At 43.7% G+C, this 18,348-nt stretch overlaps 1 long non-coding RNA gene across 3 annotated transcripts in view; it reads right to left on the minus strand.

The window, feature by feature from the left end:
- Window positions 1-336: 336 nt before the first annotated feature.
- The window catches only part of LOC116446022, a 112,310-nt gene continuing 94,298 nt past the window's right edge, over window positions 337-18,348 (minus strand). For all 3 annotated transcript variants that reach the window (XR_004240995.1, XR_004240996.1, XR_004240994.1), the window contains 2 exons: window positions 5,227-5,337; window positions 337-773 (listed from right to left, as the gene is read on the minus strand). This is a non-coding gene — a long non-coding RNA (uncharacterized LOC116446022). The remainder of the gene's footprint in view (window positions 774-5,226; window positions 5,338-18,348) is intronic.

Consider the following 18,348-nt stretch of genomic DNA (forward strand, 5'->3'; position numbering starts at 1 on the left):
TACAGCCCTATGCCCCTGCACAGGTTTTCTGTTATGGTTCATGCTCTAAAATGACATATCTACCCTCTGTTCAAAACCTTTCCTCTGGGTAAGACAATGACCCCACAACCATCAACCCCACAGCACAGGCTGGGTTTGGATATTGAATCTCAGCTCTGCTCATACCAGTTGTGTGAAACCCTCCAGTTCACCTTCAATGCAAAGGACAGTGGAGTAAAAAACCAACCTCTCTGGCCAGTGAAGAAAAGGTGACATGGATAACAAGGAGACATCTTCTTTTGGCACTTTATGGAAGCAAAATAGTTCTGCAATTTAGTTTCCATAAAAAGAAAAAAACCCAACCAAAATCAGAAAAAGGCAAAAATATTTGTAAGAACCTTTTAAAAGATGTTCTGATTCTTCATCTGAAACGAATTTTTGACACTGTTGGCATAACTGCATTTCTAAAGTGGTTTATGCACACACACATCCCCATGTATATGTAACCAACCAAAAATAAATGGAACATTTTATTTCAGGCCAAATAAACATTTAGTATGGTACCAAGAGATTATTTTTTTAAGAGAGCTTCTTTTTTCCTCAAGTTCATAGTATTAAACATCTGCAGACAACAATAGCACTCAACATTTCATAAAAGGTGTTCTTCCTTCAGGTTTCCACCTCAGCTTCCTATAGAAAAGCTGCAAATCCTACAGGTCCTGCTTGACTGGGCTGGTCTGATAACAGGGTTTGTCTCCATCTGCTGGTGTTTCAGCTTTTAGAGTCTCAAATGTCTGAAAAACAGTAATATTTTTGAAAAGATTTGAGAAATTCAGGAAATAGTCCTCAGTAAGTTCTCTAACTCCTAATTTTTGCTGCTGAGACCAAGTATTGTCTGTAAGGCTGGATGCCATTAAGTAAAATCATGTTGATATATCAGTGCTGATTAGGAATTGATTTTCTCTAGTCATGCTGATTTAAGATTCATTTTTTCTGATATTGGGTAACCTTCTGTTTGAATCAACCCACCAGGGAGGGTGACAGATTTATACCCAGGGTAAAACCCTACGTAGTCACCATCCAAGTCACCGACCATGAAGCACAAATGTCCACTTGTGAGACTTGATCCTTTGACTTTGGACTGACAAAATCATCAGGAATTAGACAGGGTTGCTTCCCTCCACTGATGCCAAAATGTGACAAGTGCCCCATCCTTGGAAGTGTCCGAGGCCAGGCTGGATGGGGCTTGGAGCAGCCTGGGATAGTGGAAGGTGTCCCTGCCCGTGGCAGGGGGTGGAATGAGATGGTCTCTAAGGTCCCTTCCAACCTAAACCATTCTGGGATTCCAAGTGCAGGAACAGATACCTCTCGTTGTGTCATCTAAAGCCATGAAAGGCAAATCTCATCCTATGCTCCAGATATTAACTGCACCCCAAGGGCTTGTTCCCTCAGATTAAAACAAATTCTTGTCTTCCAGCTGGATTTAGCTGGTGAAGAACCTCTCTCAGGTCTCTCCCAGCAAGGCACAAACATTTACAGTGATCTGGCAGCACATCTAGAAGTCGGGGAGCTGATACACAATACCTTGTGCACATTATATGGCAGGATTCATCTTACCTAACTCTATCCACCTGAGAGGCAGCCTCAGGTCTGAGCCAGTCATTTTAGCTCCCTGAACACCCAGCAGAGAGATGCATTTCCAGAGGGCAACTTATTCCATGACTTCAAGACACCAGTCTTTGGCAAGATAAATCCAACCCTAAGAAAACATTGTCACCTATATTTTTTTTTTCACTTCAAAATAAAAGATCACTCTCAGCCTACCCACCAGCAAATCAGATCTGGATTCAGCATTCACCTGATGGGCAAGTGAGGCTCTGGAGAAGGTAATGGAAATGCCCTGAATTACTTCAGCTGAAAAATACAGTCGTTTGCCTGTGTCAGAAAAACTACCCTGGCTCCATCCTACAAAATTTAAATACCTTTGTCAAGGACAGTACTCACCAGGATATTCAGTTCCTGGGAATAGGAAAGAGGTTTTTATGTAGAGTGTTCTTGATTAAAATAAGTTTCCTTGTAACATGTTTCACCAGTGATTCTAAAGATGATGATCATTAAAGTCCTGTGTCAGATGCTACATAGGCTGCCTTTACTTTTATATTTAAGTGCCCACATGCACATAAATGCAGCCATCAGAGCACCATTACATCAAGAATATACGATTACATCAAGATTTATTTAACTGAACCCCCCCTAATTAGGTCATAAGGTATGATTAAGCAGTTGTTAACTGTGTCGTAAGGAAGTCTACAAAGGGAATGAAATATTTAAAACAGTAATAACATACCTATCCTGCTTTGCTATTTATGCACAGTTAAACACATAAAAACAAAGGAGCAACTCTTAATTACAAGGACAATTTATTTTGCTGACCTTCTTTTTGGGACACAAGCCAAACCCACTGGGGGTTGGTTTGGTGGTTGCTCTGGTTGACTTTGCAGGGAAAATGTCCTGGCCCGTTGTTGGAGAGGCTGCAGTTTCTGCCTGGAGAGAGCAGAGCCTTTCACAGGGCTAATTTACAGCCTTCCCCAGTGGTCAAGGGCAGCCATGAAGTACACAAATTACAGTTAAAAATAGAGATGGCTTTATGGAATCTCATTCCGGTGGCTTCCAAAGGTGCGGGGCCAGGAACACACATCTCATTCCACGCTGCCTCTAAGTCCATTTTCATCTTTTTTTCTTTTTTTCTTTTTTTCTTTTTTTTTTTTTTTCACTTTTCCCCTTGGATCCTGAGCTCCACTTCAGTTTTGAACTTCCATAGGAAGGCAGGAGGTTAAACCAAACTGCTAACTGTGTCTCTTCAAAACTGACATTTAATACAGGGTATAAATCACTGTGGGAGCCTGTTATTCCTTCAGGAATGCAATTACATAGGGTCAAATAAAACATGAAAGAACCCAACAAGTTTTAAAATGTAGTATGTTCTCAAAAGCAGGCAAGAAGGAATGCAAAGCAGTCCAAATATGCTAACATCCACATGTTGTCCTGTATGAGGGGGATTAGAAGGGAAGGTTTCTGCTCTTTAATGATTATGTTGTTAAGGGTAGGTTTGTTGCAGGTTCTTGCTGAATACCAGCCCACTCAGGGAGCTTTGGGCAGATCACTGTATTTATTTAAAGCAGGTGTCTTTTATGTATCTCATTATTTTAATTGCCACCGTAGTTGTGTTTAAGATACCATTTAGCACAAAATAGGATGTGCAAAGTGGATATTCACCTTTTCCCTTGAGACTCAGAGCTGCGCCCCCACTCTTCTGGTGATGGAGAGATATCAGAGACACATCAGGGGAGAGAGAAACACAGCATTGCAAAATCATCTCTTTGATAAACAAATCCTCCTGATTTAGGCCACCTCCATCTCAGTCTCACTGGTTTGCTTTTAAAAAAACAGGCAAAACCATAAATAAAACCCCATGAAACCTGCTAAAATCTGAACCAAAGATGATTAAGCAGGTTCAGCACCTCCTATAACATCACTCCCTGTCACCATTCACATTTCACTCACATTTTTCTGAGAAAAACCCTTCTGCTTTCATATTTTAGTGATGTATTTAAATAGCTTGCAAGGAAAAGTCCAGAGGTTCTAGCAAATTTTTGAGGTCAAATTTGCCACCCTCAATTTCACTACTCTGTATTTTATACCATGAATAGTTAAACTAAGCAAACTTTGAAGTTTCTTAATTGAAAATCTGCGGTTTGTCAAGGCAACTTCTATCTGAAAGTAATTTTTTTTTCAGCTAAATGGAATTTTTTAATTCAAAATGAAAGGCTTTTTGAAAGAAAGAACCATTTTTCAGCATCTAAGTATAAGAATGGCTAGAAATGTTTCTTTTTCTCTTTTTAAAGAACTGACTTCTCCCCAAGAGTGAGTGATGTTTAAAAACTACATATATGAGAGAGTATTTTGCTTTTTAAAAGCCTTATACTTTTTAAATTGCTTCAATCTTGCTTTTAAAGGTTTTGCTTTTCACATTTAAAGCAAACCTTTCACTTTTTAACCCTCTCCCTAAGAAAGTAACACAAGTAATACTCTACATTTTAAATGTTTTCCAGGGAAAAAACATTTAAAAGAAATATGTGAAATAACTCATTTTTATCTTTTCAAGTGAAGCAGGGAAAACCTTAATAAATTGGGAAAAAGTAAGGGTTTCCTCCAGATCTTTTAAAAATTACGTTTTTACAGCATATTTCCTAATGAGAAAATTACAAGTGGGGATTTTTTTCCTACAAAATCCTCATAGCTGGGAAAATTACAAGTGGGGATTTTTTTCCTACAAAATCCCCATAGCTCCCACTCTCAGACTCCCTGATTTCACCTCCACTAAAGCTGCCAGAATAAAACTTTGGATTTCTCTCCCCTGTTTTATAGCAACCCAATGCATTACAGCTCCATGGGTCACTGGTCCTGCCAACACCTATATATATTCTCAGAACAAAGCCTGGGAATAAGATTTTGCAGAACACACCCTTTGTTAAAGGTAGAGGTAACACTACAGTCCATTATAAAAATAATTAAATACTTCCTATTGCAAGAATATGGTTTTATTTGCTTAAAATGTTGCCCCACTCCAGCCACACGGATGAAATACCTCATGTGAATCGTGGGCCTCGGGGTTGGTTTGTGTGTGGGAAGGATTTTTTAACGTATTTTTAATATCAAGCAGAATGACTCACCTGTTCCAGAGGGGAACAAAGACTGCCCCAGGGGTTTCTCAAACAATCCCTGAGCCCTGTGCTTTGAAATGTTCTGGTGTCTAATTCTTCATAGGAAGGGCTTAAAAATTCCTAGCAAGGGAATCTCTGGATAAGGAACAGATTTTTCACTTGTCATGTGAAACTGTCCCCAAATGCAACCAAATTCCAAATGTTTGTAAAGAGTTGTTTGCACTTAGGCACAAATTGAATGGAGAAAGAAACTTGAATTTCACTTCCAATCTGAAGCTGTCTTCCATTCTGGGAGAATTCCCCTTTTTATAGTATTGTTTGGAAAAGAAATTACAGTGAGGAATATCCCATCTGCTGAGGAAGCACCCCCGAAATCTGAGGACACACTGGGTTTGTTGGCAGAGGTGTAGGGTCTGTGTGGTGCCAGTGTCCTGAAGCATCTTCAAGACTCCAGTCCTGATGCCTGTGACATGCTCTGAGCCTGACACTGCCATGAGAAATTAGCTTGGAAAATGCTACTAACCTGGCAAAAGTTTCGATGTTTTTCAGCCTTTCTAGAAAGTCCTCCCTCCTCCAGCTGCGAAGGTTACATCCCTCAGATCCAGCTCCTTGAGCTCTCCTCTGCTAGGAAAAACTAAACCAACAAAAGGGGAAATTCAGGTTAGATACAGGGAAGAAATTGTTCCTTGTGAGGGTGGGCAGGCCCTGGCACAGGATTCCCAGAGAAGCTGTGGCTGCCCCTGGATCCCTGGAAGTGTCCAAGGCCAGGTTGGATGGGGCTTGGAGCAACCTGGGCTAGTGGAAGGTGTCCCTGCCCATGGCAGGGGGTGGAACTGGATGGGCTTTAGGGTTCCTTCCAACTCGAACCATTCTGGAATTCTATGCCCATTTTATGTATACCTGAGTCTGTTCCAGGAAATACTCCCCACACAAGCTCAGTGACAGCAGATGTGCTGCAGAGATGCTCCTGACTGCAGAAATCTAAGGCACGCATGGTCAAGATAGAAGTTGAATACAGAGTGAGTAAAAAGGTAACATTTCATCCTTTCATCTGCATTTGGTACAGAGAGGTCACAGAATCCTTAAGGTTGGAAAAGTCCTCAAAGATCATTGAGTACAACTGTTCCCCAGCAGTGCCAAGGCCACCATTACCCCGTGTCCCCAAGTGCCACATCCACATGGCTTTTAAATTCCTTCTGGAATGGTGATGCCACCACTGTCCTGGGCAACTGTGCCAGGGCTGGACAACCCTTTGCATGATGAAATTTTTCCCAATATCCAATCTAAACCTCCTCTTGTGCAACTTGAGGCCATTTCCTCTTGTCCTGTCCCTTGTTCCCTGGGCAAAGAGGCCAACACCCAGAACACAGAGTTTGCAGTGGTCCCTCAAAGAGAAATATTCATTTCACCAACCCAAGTAAAACTGAAATAGTGAATGTGCTTGAGCAGGGAGGGAGCAATGTCAGTCCATCTCTGAATGCTGAAAGAAGTAGCACATGGAACTGCAAATCTGCTGACAAGATTTATTTACCTTAGAGAAAAGCAAAATACAGTGGCTTTATTTAATGACAAAAAACCAACTTGTGCATTAATAAGCCCAATACAGCATTATCAATATTATACAAAGGTTCTGAAGAAACACTGGGTAAAGTATAGGCAGCTGTGGCAAAGTGTGACACGGGGGACAAACTTCAGTCTGGACAGAAGCGTCAGGCACTTGTACCAGGTTGCTCTATCCAAATATTAGGTAAATTCTTGGTATGTTACCACACGACATCTCTGATGAAACTGGAGAAGAGAGGGATGAGACAAGTGTTGTAAGGAGTATAATAAACTGTCTAAAACAGAGATGAGAGCACACTGTACTGATGGAACAAGTGAACTGAAGGGAGGTTACTGGAGGAATTCTCAGTATCAGCTGTGGGATGGCTGCAGTTAACACTGCCTCTACCATGCTGCTGCTAAATGTGGAATCATTTCTATCCAAATTGCCTGAGGCACAGAGTTAAAAGACATCATCAGTACCAGGAAGATCAGAATATCATACCTGAGGAAATGACCTACAAACCACAAGATGACTCAGGGACTAATACAAACATCTTACTACAGTCACTGATGCTGTGTAGGGCACTCGTGACTCTTTCTGATGAATTCTCTGCTCAATTGTGTTTGAAACAGATTAGTTCAAAGTGGGATAAGTGTGGAAAACAGGTGCAAAGGCTGGTCAAGATCCAGGAGACATCATGACAACAGAGGTATGGAGTAAATGAAAGGTCAACACTGGCAAGTGTGGCCAAGAATAAGGAGGGGAAGATTTCTAAGGATCATGTCAGTAGGGTTCACAAACAGAACCCCAAGAGGAGTCCCAAAAGTCTGAAGCTGCAGCCTCATTAGGTTAAAAACAGCTATAAAATGAGGCTGCTTGCTCTCACTTATGGGAAGCTCAGCTCTCAAAAGGGAGAGAGACTTAATCTCAAAAACCTGATAAAAACAACACTAAATATGGATTATTCAGCAGGGGGAGGAAAGTGCTGAAAGATGGGACAGACTTAGCAAGCACTTAGAGCTGAGTAGTGTGTTCTCTGCTGATAAAGTTGTGGCTCAAGCTCTATTCCCCATTTCCTAAACACCTTGAGTGAGCACACATTTCAGAGGAACCACCAGATGCAAAAGGCACTGCATGTTAGACAGGATTTCCATCCCCTAGAAAGAAGACAGCTCTGAACGAGAACCACCTCTGAGACCAGCAAACGCCTGGATTACTAGACATTGTTATCTTTAGATTTAAAACAATGTTCTGATTTGGAAAATCCAGGTCAGTTTGAGGGTTGCAGGGTAAATCATAAACCAGGTGTGTGAGCAGTTACTGTGCCTGCCATAAACACAACGGCTGAGCCGTAGGGGCAGACCCTGAGGATCATATTCAGTTGGTGCTTGATCTCTCTTATCCCACTGGTGAAACTGGATTTTTACTAAGTATTGTGATGGAGATCCTTGTTCCAATCCACACAGGCACATACACACCTACATGCGTTCAGGCAGGCAGTCTCATAAACTTTAACTACATACAGAAATTCCCATATTGCCTCTTGGATATGCTCCAGCTCATGAAGGGGTGCTGGTGGATGATCAGTACCTGCCTGGTACAAAGCCTTCTCTTTTCTCCCTGGGTCGAGGGCTGTCATGAGCTGCCCTAATGCCTTTGCAATGAAACTCATCAAATTCCCCCAGTATAAAGTAACGAGCTGTAGCCTTTCTACCAACCTACATCTGCTGTTTACAGCAGGCCAAGAAAACAACCAGTGATGTCAACTCTTCATTTTGTTCCTCAGATCATCAACTCTCTGAAAATAACAAAATCTGAAAGGCATATGGACCTTCTCATAAAAACAACAAACATACAAACAGAACCTCAGATGAGTTTCCCAAGTCAGCAGGATCTGTCTGCTAATTATTACAGTACAGAGGGACCAACCATCCTGTAGCCAGAAATTACCCAAGAAGAGGCCTGAGTTCTTCCCCCAGGCTGGGCTGTTTGGACACACTGAACTCCCTCATTTCTGGGGATAATGTTTGGGGTTTGGCTGCCCAAAGCAACACAGCCACAAGACCTAAAAGGCTAGATTTAGATTAAATATTGGGAAGAAATTCTTCCCTGTGAGAGTGGGGAGGCCCTGGCACAGGGTGCCCAGAGAAGCTGTGGCTTCCCCTGGATCCCTGCAAGTGTCCAAGGCCAGGTTGGATGGGGCTTGGAGCAACCTGGGCTAGTGGGAGGTGTCCCTGCCCATGGCAGGGGTTGGAACTGGATGGGCTTTAGGGTCCCTTCCAATCCACACCATTCTGGGATTGTGTGATAGCAGGGCACTTGTGACGGATGTTGGGGACTGCCTTTACCCTTACCATCATGCTTGTGCCTCTCACATGTAGACAGTGTGGGCTCTGCAGAGACAGGGAACTCATCTCTGGCTCAGGAGTCCTTGAGGAAATATTTTGACCCACACAGAGAGAAATACAGATAGATGAATGGTATTGGGTCTGGAGAAAGCAGGCTGGAAAAAAGGGGAGAGAAATATCTGTAGCCACAGATGATTTTGACCCTGGAGTGCTCTCTCCTGCACCAATCCCCTCAAAGCCTCCAAGGAAATGTGTCCATGGGGGATGAGAGAATGGAGACGAGAAGAACACAGCATCCTACACAAACACAACCTTCCCTCCAGACCTGCCAGGCCTGCTCTCTCCTCATCACAAAGGGCAGGGAGGAATGACGTGAAGCAACAGGACAATTACCTTCAGCAGATGGGCCCCCCATGCACTGTGTCTGTGCTCCGAGCTGCTGCCAGCCCCTTCTTCCAGGGAGAGGATAGAGCTCACCTCCCCATCCAGAAAAAAAAAGTAGCATCTGTGGGAGAAAGACATATGTCTGGCCTCCACCGTGAACCCTGTGCCTGGCAGGAGAACGCGATGCTGATTCCAGCCCCAGCTTTTCATTCCTGTTGTAACAGTCATAAACGCCTGCTGAAACCTAAGAAGAACAAGACTGTAATCCTAATAAAACAACATTCTGGAACCCTGAAAACTAGATGGAGGCTTCTCAGGCCAACTTTAAAATTATATTCGCTTTTCCAAGAGCTGCACTTTGTGTGTGCCTGCGGGATGGCCGCTGGCAGGCTGACCCCGATGGGATGGGGGATTTCAGCAGCGAAAGGACAGGAGGCAGTTCTGCAGCACAGCAGCCATCCTGTCCCAAAATATAGAGAGAATCTCCCAAGCCCATGCTCTCAAGGTGCCCTCCTGAAAGCAAGCCTTGATCTTTTTTCCCCAAATCCAGCCTTCTTTTCCAGATGCCCTGAAAGCCCGACTCCAAAGAGCAGGAACAGGCTGTGCTTGTTTGAAGGCAAAAGCTCATGCAAAGGCACAGCTTTCCATGCTGAAATCTTTCCCTTCCTTTTTTGGAGTGTGGTGTTGAACAGAAGCCATGGGACTTGTGCACTTCCACCCCCAAATTGAAGAGCAGGAGGAAAGGGGGTTCAGCTTTCCCTCCTCTCCATCATGCAGCTCTCTAGGGACACAATATATGTTGTGCTCCCTTGGTGGCATGCCTCCAGCATGGCACTACATCGACTGGTGCTTCTCTGTGGGCCTTAAACACTGACCAGCACTGAGCCCAAGGGTGGCAGGTCCTCAGTAACAATCAATTTGCATCCTTCTCCTGGCATCTGTAGCGCTGGAGCTGCACCAGCCAAGAAGCTGCTCTCTGGAACATCGAGCTGTGCCAGCCCTTTCAGAGAGAAAACCCCTCTGTTGGTAACTCTTGTGATTTTACTGCAAATCTTCCCTGATGTTACGTGAAACCCAAGTTCCTGATGTGTCACTCCATCCAGCACTTCCACTTTAAGGAAAAAAAATTCTGTGGTCTTTCTGGTCTTAAAGAAAACACATCCCGGGAGGCGGCCTGAACACATGCTAAAGGCTAAAAGTAGCATTCACAGAATAAAAACTATCCCATGATTTTTAAAAGGTTTTTGCAGTTCTGGGGGCCTGACCTGTGATCTGGGGAGTGACAGGTTATAGAGAACCCAACAACTGATTGGGCAAGTGCACTGTCTGATAACAGGTATTGGTTGGTGGTGGTGGAAAGCATGTGACAGCTCCCTGATCAGCTCTGTGGGGATGACATGAGTCAGTCCCTGCAGGAATAGCACATTGGAACTGCAAACGCCCACAGGGCACTAGTAATATTTATCTGGCAAACAGCATTTTTTATCACTACATTGTCTTAGAAGCATCAATTAATTAACTCACCAGTGAAGCAGGAAATGTTTTTCCAGGCTGAGGAAACTGTGAAGGTGCAGAGAGGCTCCATATCCCAACCCCAGGCCAGGGAGGCTGTCAGGGTCAGGGCTGGCTATTTAACAGCTCAGCACTTCAGCAGAGGATGAGCTTCCCCAGTAACCCCATTCCCACTGATACACCACAAAAAGCAGCCAGGATTTCCGAAGAGCTCAGCGTGCCCGTGTGCACCACAATCTCATCACCACTGTCCTGGTGGAAAATGAAGGGCTGAAAATCTGCTCCCAGGCCACAAAAGGCTGCTCTTGGTGCTGACACTGAGGCCCTCTTTGGACTTGGGTGAATCACTTCACACCCACATAAACATACACAGCTACACAGCTCCTCCCCACGCCACAAGACGCGTCCTACTCATGACATTCAGATCGCTCTTGACTTCCCAACTTGGCCCTGACTGTGGGTGGTGAATTCTTAGAAATCTGGTCCTGAGCTATTTTGGATTGGCCCTGCAGAGCACAGAGACTGACACACCTCAGCTCTCATGTGCATTTAGTGCTGCACAAGAGGGGGCAGATCTCAACTGATCCACAGGAGCCTCAAGCATGGAAGAAAGAGGAAAGATCTGCCCACATTAATGCACTGTTCCTCATTTGGTTTGAGTTTTGCTGAGTGCAGCCTTTAATCTCTGCTGAGTGGAGTTTTTTGTGGAGGGGAAGATTTGGAAAGAAATCAGTGGACAACATCATAGATCAAAATCATAACAGGTATTATAGCTGGCCATAAGAGAGAGCATCTCTGAGTGCAATGCTCAGATGGAGGACACTGAGCTCTCAGAGCCTTTCACACACTAGTTTTCCCACTTTAGCCAATATAGGCATCTCCCCTGTGCTTCTTCCTCAGGATCCCTTCAGCAATGGGATATATAAGCTGTAGAAGTCACATTTCACTTCCAGATCAGCAAAGTAGAACATTGTGTGGTATTTCAGTCCACAGAGAAGGAGGAGAGAGCGAACACTTTGCACTTAAATAACTAAAAGCTTCTAGTGTGACACAAAGGCAAACTTCACTAACCTTTAATTTTCCCCACTTCTTAATGGCACACAGATCCAATGAAATCAAATGAGATAATCCCAGCCTGGTGCAGCCTGGAAGCAGAGGTGAAAACCTCCCAGAGCTCACGCAATCAGAATAGAGCTCGGACATTGTCGACTTCCCCCCTCAACTATTTCCAAATAAAACACTTTTGTTGCTTGGCTGCTCCTGCCAAATGAGTTAACAATAAAAGAAGGAACTTGCAAAGCTTCTATCCACAGGAAAAAAAAAAAGTGAAAAAAAAAGGAGGAAAAAGAAGTTAAGGAACTTTAAGAAAAAAACAAAACAAAAGGAAAAAGCTCCAAGAAACTATAGGGCAGATCCTCTGGCTGGAGTAAATCAGCACAGACCCAGCTCTGTTGCTTTACCCCAGGCAAACTGTGGGCCTGGTGCTATTCTGCATTTCTCAGGGGCAGGGGGTGGTCTCCACTGGAAGATTGCGACACTGCAGGATACTTTTCCATATTAAAAAGGCGCTTTTTAGCGTTTTGTCTATTGCCAGGTTTTGGGTTTATTGAGGACTCATTTGGCAGAGCCATCCTGGAAGAACAATACAGATGTTTTATGGAGAAATAAACTGGGACTTGGGCTGGATTCTTTCAGTGCTGGATTCCACCTAATTTGGAGGGAGAAATGGCTCTTTTAATGAAGGGTGCAATCAAAACCTGTACGAAAAGCCAATATGCCCTGGGCAAGTGGAGCAGGAGATACACTGTCCCTCTCTGCTGCCCAGTAAATTCTGGTCTCTTTAGCCCAGCAAAAGCCTCCCAGAAAGGGTAGAGAACATCCTTTTTCAGCCAGGGAATCAGAGCACCACAGCTTTCCCTCTGCTGAATCTCTTGGAGGGAAGTGGTGACTTCTCAACAATGGGTCTTTACAAACTAAATCTTCCCCATCTTCATAAGAAGCTGATCCTGTGGAGCCACCTGGCCTTTGTGAGTTCTCCCTCGTCAAGGATCCACAGTCATGTCTTTAATTATCACCATTTTTAAATGGCAGCTTCTGGAGCACCTACAGATGATGTAGGCACTTCTTCACTAATGCAAGATTGCAAGGGAAGGGTTGAAAAAGTCTTACTCTCCACTCAGAGGCAGGTTGGGCTCACTTCCCTACAAGGAAGGTGATGCCAGATGACTGGGAAATCCAGGTTTATTGCTAATTGTCAGCTACACGGTGTAGAGTGCCCCTTAAATCATGGCAATTGTCATTGACAGAAGAAAGTGCTTGCCACCCTCCAGCGATGCTAAATAGTCATTGTCCTTTAGGTCAGATCAAGCTAGAGGAAAGCTGCAGGCTAAAAAGCCTTTTTTTATCTTTTCTTTGGCTTCTTCCTTACTTCCCATTACCAAATTTTGCTCTTTACATCAACCATGCCTTCAGATCCTTTTTTTTTGTGGAGCTGAACACTTCGGTTAGCAAAGCGAAGGAAGAGAGACTTGAGTGTTAAACTGACATGCCCTCCCAAGGGTTATTAAATGTGGCCAGATGTGCTGGGCTATGCTAAAGAAATCTTCACAGAGGAAGACTCCAGAAGTGAAATACTGGAACAGAATTTACACAAATTCCCAATCACAGAGTTGCAGGTACCAGAAAATAACATACAGCCTAAGCAGCTCCAGGGAGTCGAGAGTTTGCAAATCAAGGGGTTGGCTGATAGGAAGAAAAGGGTTTTTGGGAATTGCTTTGGGCCAGCATCTAGCAAGGCAGATTAGGCTGGCTCTGATCCAGCAATGCCCTTAAGCACATGCTTAGCTTTAACCCTGAAGGAGCCACTGGAATCAATGGAAACATCAGCACCCTCGTGTCTCACAGACATTCAAGACAGGTTTGTGCGGTCACAGCAGAGAAATGAGCCCCCCTTGCCAGGCAGAGGTTTGTTTCTCCAGCACCTGCTCAGGCTGTGTGGGGTCAGTGCATCAGGCTACCTGCAGGGACAGAAATCTCCTATTCCAAAACTGTTTCTAACTTCTCATTTATTTTCCTCTCTTTTGAAGTCAACAGCCAACTCTTCAAAACCACCTGTGAAATTCTGTAGGAGTGGTTGGAGACATTCCTGCTGGCTCCTCCAAGCCTGGATTTCACTGACATCTCTCTCTGCTTCTCTCTCAGTTTGTTTTTTAAACAGCACATGGGGGTTTTTTGACCTGTCTTGAGAGACTCAGTTTTGAGGATAGATGGATTTGTTTAAGGTGGAGCTTCTCAGCTCTGGACTAGAAACGGCTACATGTAAAGCAAGGATGGAAGGTCCCTCTGAGCCCTGTGGAAAGCTTGTTCTGGGGGTACAACAAGGGATACGATAAAGACAAGGAGTTAGTTTTGCCTAGCAGCTGAGAATAACAGTGCTGTTATTTATCCATTACTGCTACTCTAGACCTAAATACTTGATTTTTAACGACCAATGACAAGGATAACAACAGTGGGTTAATATATTCCATTTCCTATTTATCTGATGAACTGATAGCCAGTCATATGCTGTGCAATATGCCGTTTTTGGCCATGCCTTCCTTTGTGGTCTCTGTTTGCATTTGCATTAACCTGGGAGTATTAATCAGGTCATGTAGACACCCAGGAACATAAACCAACTCAAACACCCAAAAGATACACACCACACTCAGAATCAACACACAGAAACCACAGGATGGAGTGCAGTGTCCATTAACTGAACCAGATTAATCACATACACACCAAGGGAGGCCAAACATAAAACATCTGATTCCCACCAGCCTCTAACTGTACAAACCCAAGTAAATACTAAAGCACCCAGAGGCATGACTGGCCTCCTGCCCCTACCACATATGCTGTTAACCCCCCTTGGAAACAAGGCCATGAACAGGTTAAGGAATTACTACCCACAAAAAGACTTCTGATATGACCACTCCCTAGGAAACCACCTCCAAAGTCCATATTCTCTAAGCCCAAGTGTTATAATCCTTTCCACAAACATGTCAAGCTTGTTCTTATAAGCTTCCCTTAAGTCACAAACCTTCCTCTGATTTGAACCCAGTGTACTCAGACCAATGTAATCATAAAATCATAGAATATAATCAGTTGGGTTGGAAAAGCCTTCTAAGATCATCAAGTCCAACCATTCCCCCAGCACTGGCAAGGCCAACATTAACCCATGCCCCAAGTGCCACATCCACATTCCTGTTAAATCCCTCCAGGAATCCTGTTAAATCCCTCTACCACTGCCCTAGGCAGCCTGTGCCAGTGTCTGATCATCCTTTCTGTGAAGAAATTTTTTATGACATCCAATCTAGAATTTTTACCCATTTAGCCTCATGTTCTTTACCTTACATGGCTTATTTTCCTCTCTGATGTTCCCCGTCCTGATGTTTAGATGTACAACCGTCACCCTTCTTCTCAGCTTTCATTTTCTAGGTTCAAAATGTAGCTCTTCCATTCTTCTCCCAAAAGACGAGCTCTTCCCTCCCAGCATCTCCACCATCTTTTTCTGTAAGCAGCCCAGGTCAAACTCACACCTCAGGAACATGGGGACCAGAATGATCCATAGGATGCCACAGTTCCTGGCGTATTTATCTTCTCCTGGAAGAAATACCTCCTGGGATCTACGAAGGTGTGCATACCTTTTTCAGAGCCCATCCCATGAATTATCCACACATTCTCCTCCTTTGTCATCTACACATGACAAGTCTCTGCAGTGGAAATTCTTATTACTCCCTAAACTCGTGACATTGCATTTTTCAGTACTGGATTTCATCTCTTTGCTATTATTCCAGTCTTCAAGGTCATCCAGTTCTCTCTGCATGGCACGTCTCCCAAGTCTGTGTCATCAGCGGGCTTCAGCAACATGCTATGTTTTGTGCCAAGGTCATTCATGAAAATATTAAATAAGATCCATCCCCAAGAAAAATCCTTGCAGAACTCCACTCATACCCAGCCAGACACTTTCCCATGCTACTTGTTGTCACTCAGTCAGTTCATCTGAGCACTACTTGTTCAATCTCCATTTTTATGTGTTAAACATGTAAACAGCACATCATCAAACTATTAGGAAAAGGTTCTTCATCCAAATAAAGCCTCACCCTTGCAGAGAAAGATTGTTTGAACTCTCCCAGACCAACTTTTCCCAAATAAAACAGCTCAAAGGGGCCCTGAGCAACCTGGTCAACCGGAAGGTGAAAGCCAAACCATTCTAGGGTTCTGTAGTGAGCAAGTTGTCATATGACAACCAAGATACAATGAGGATGGCTCTGCTTGCTGGTAGGTGAGATCTTACACCTGCTCAACTTATTGAGAAGAGTCAGGTTCCTAAAAGCTGTTAGGCCATTGTGCATTAAAATTAACACTGTCAAATTAATGTTGTTAAAGCATGAAGCAAGTACTGAGTTACTGTAATCTTTCCTAATGGAATAACACTGTTCCAGAGAGGCTGGAGGACATGGTTTAGTGGTGAACATGGTGGTGGTGCTGGGGTGAGTTGGGATTGGTGATCTCAGAGGACTTTTCCAACCTTAATGATTCTATGATTCTATGCACACAGATGGCTTTGTGTATTAATATTCTATTATTGATAAAATCCACCAACTGCAGTACAGACTTGTGCCTCTTTCTGTCTCAGGCAGGGGAAAAAAAAATGACATCAGTCCAAAGGGAATAAAGGTTATGTTGCTTTCCTTTGATAACACTGGGAAACAAGCAGCTCGCCATTCAGGATTCGTTGGTATTCGGTGTAATAAACACACTTCCTGATGGATGCATGTGCTTACAACGAGCACTGTACAGAAATGACACTGCAATTTAGGAATAAGACAAACACGAGTGATGGAGTTCAAAGCCCCACCGCACTCGCTGGGCTTGTGTTTGGTTTGCTGTTTTGTTTTGAGCCGACTCTCCATGCCCGAGAAAGCTGGGATCGCCTCGAGGGTCGCCCCAGCTGAAAAGCATCTGCAGTGATCCCCGCTGACCTTTCTCTCTGATAGCACCCTGCCTGCCTTTTAACAGGGGCCTGAACCGAGTCAGAGGTGAAACAGATAAATGACTGGAGATCCAAATGTTTTCTCAACAGGCAAGTTCCCACACGCTCAATTTTCTTTTCCTCCATGAAGAACAAGAAGGGAAAAAAATTGCAAGTGATTAGCTAATGAACATCTGGTTTGCTTTATTTGGGCTTCCTTGCAGCCAGGGGTTGCATTTACTAATTTTTATTTCCTACTAAAAACAAAAAAGAGCTTTTTTTTTGGTTTTTTTTCCAAAGCCTGTAGAGGAGAGACTCCTCACAAGTGCGGCCGTTCTTTCCACCACTGTGATTACCTGGCCCACATGCCACGTCCTGTGTGGTTACCTTCGGTCCTGAACTTTTCATGTGGTTTGACATGTCTTTAATTTAGACAATCAGACCACGTCTAACCTGAAACAAAAACACTCTTTGGAGATCTTGAGCCCTTTTTGAATCCTACAGATGTCAACCCAGCGGGATGCAAATGTTAATTATATGTGTAAAAAGGGTCGATGTAATTACATAGTAAACACAAATATTATCTGATGTAAATATAGACTGATTGTGCTCTTACGCTGCTGACTGCTAAAAATAGCTGATTTAAGGCCCAGCTCTGCACTGATTTCAGATTTGAGCAGCACCATTGATTCTCATTGACTTGCCTGTGCTCACTTCAGTTCCTGAATTCATCTCTACTTGTTTATTTTCCAGGGTTTTCACCAAACTGAACACATGACCCCGCATGGGAATAATCAGAGATGGGATTTCTGAACAAGCAAACAATGATTTAAAGATCTGTTCTTCCTCCACCTCATAGAAATCCAGTTTTCCAAGAAGGCTTAATCACACACCTCAATTTCCCCAACCATTTCAGAGCATTTCAAGCAGGTTCCCAAAATCTGTTGCTGCTTTGGGGAGTTACAGCCTTTCTTTGCATGGTCAATTCATTTCAGAGGCAACTATGAGACTAATTGTCACTGTTTACTGTTGCCCAGCACTGAACCAGGGGTTAAGGAAATAAATTGCCAGCCATAAACCCTTTAAAAACATGGCTTAGTTTCTTCCTCCCACTCCCACAGATTTACCTCACGCTGACTTTGCCAGCGAGTTGCTCACTCCAGTCTGTCTTCACTGCAGTCACAAAGGCCCTCAAGCCTTGATGGCACATTTTTATTCAACAGACTTAACTCCAAAATTGTTGAAATCGCCATTGATGGCAACTCTTGGGGCCTGATCCAGAGCAAAGCTGCAGCAGTGTAAATCTGGAGGGACACTCACATGACACTTGTAACTGATATCATACCCTGCCCCAGTTTATCACCTCCATCTTTATCGTTCAACCAACTTGTTCTCTAGAGAAGGATCATAAACCCACAGGTAATTGCAGGATGGCCACACAGACAGTAAAAAGAAAAACCTGCAGATGGGTAGTTCAAAGACAGATTTCTCAAAAAACACCAAACCACTGAAAGGAGCCAAGCTGGGTCTCATTTGTGATGTACTGAGCATCTATAAGTTTATTTAAAATCAGCAATAGCTGCAATATGCAACTCCTATCAAAATCAGACATTTACCCACAACTGTGGCTTTTGAAAGACGTGATTTACTTCAGAAGTGAAGAAGAAATAACAGGGCTTTTAGACAGACTAATAAATGTATGGTCCAGAGACTTTTCCAGTAGCATATTTATTGTCCAAGCCCTCCAGTCAGCAGCACACTTAATTTTAAGCACATGCTTAAGTGTTTTACTGAACAAAGCTGAAATGTGGACCCACCAGGCAGCTCAAGAAAATCACTTTCACA

The sequence above is a fragment of the Corvus moneduloides genome, chromosome 6, assembly GCF_009650955.1.
Source record: "Corvus moneduloides isolate bCorMon1 chromosome 6, bCorMon1.pri, whole genome shotgun sequence".
Classification (NCBI taxonomy): Eukaryota; Metazoa; Chordata; class Aves; order Passeriformes; family Corvidae; genus Corvus; species Corvus moneduloides.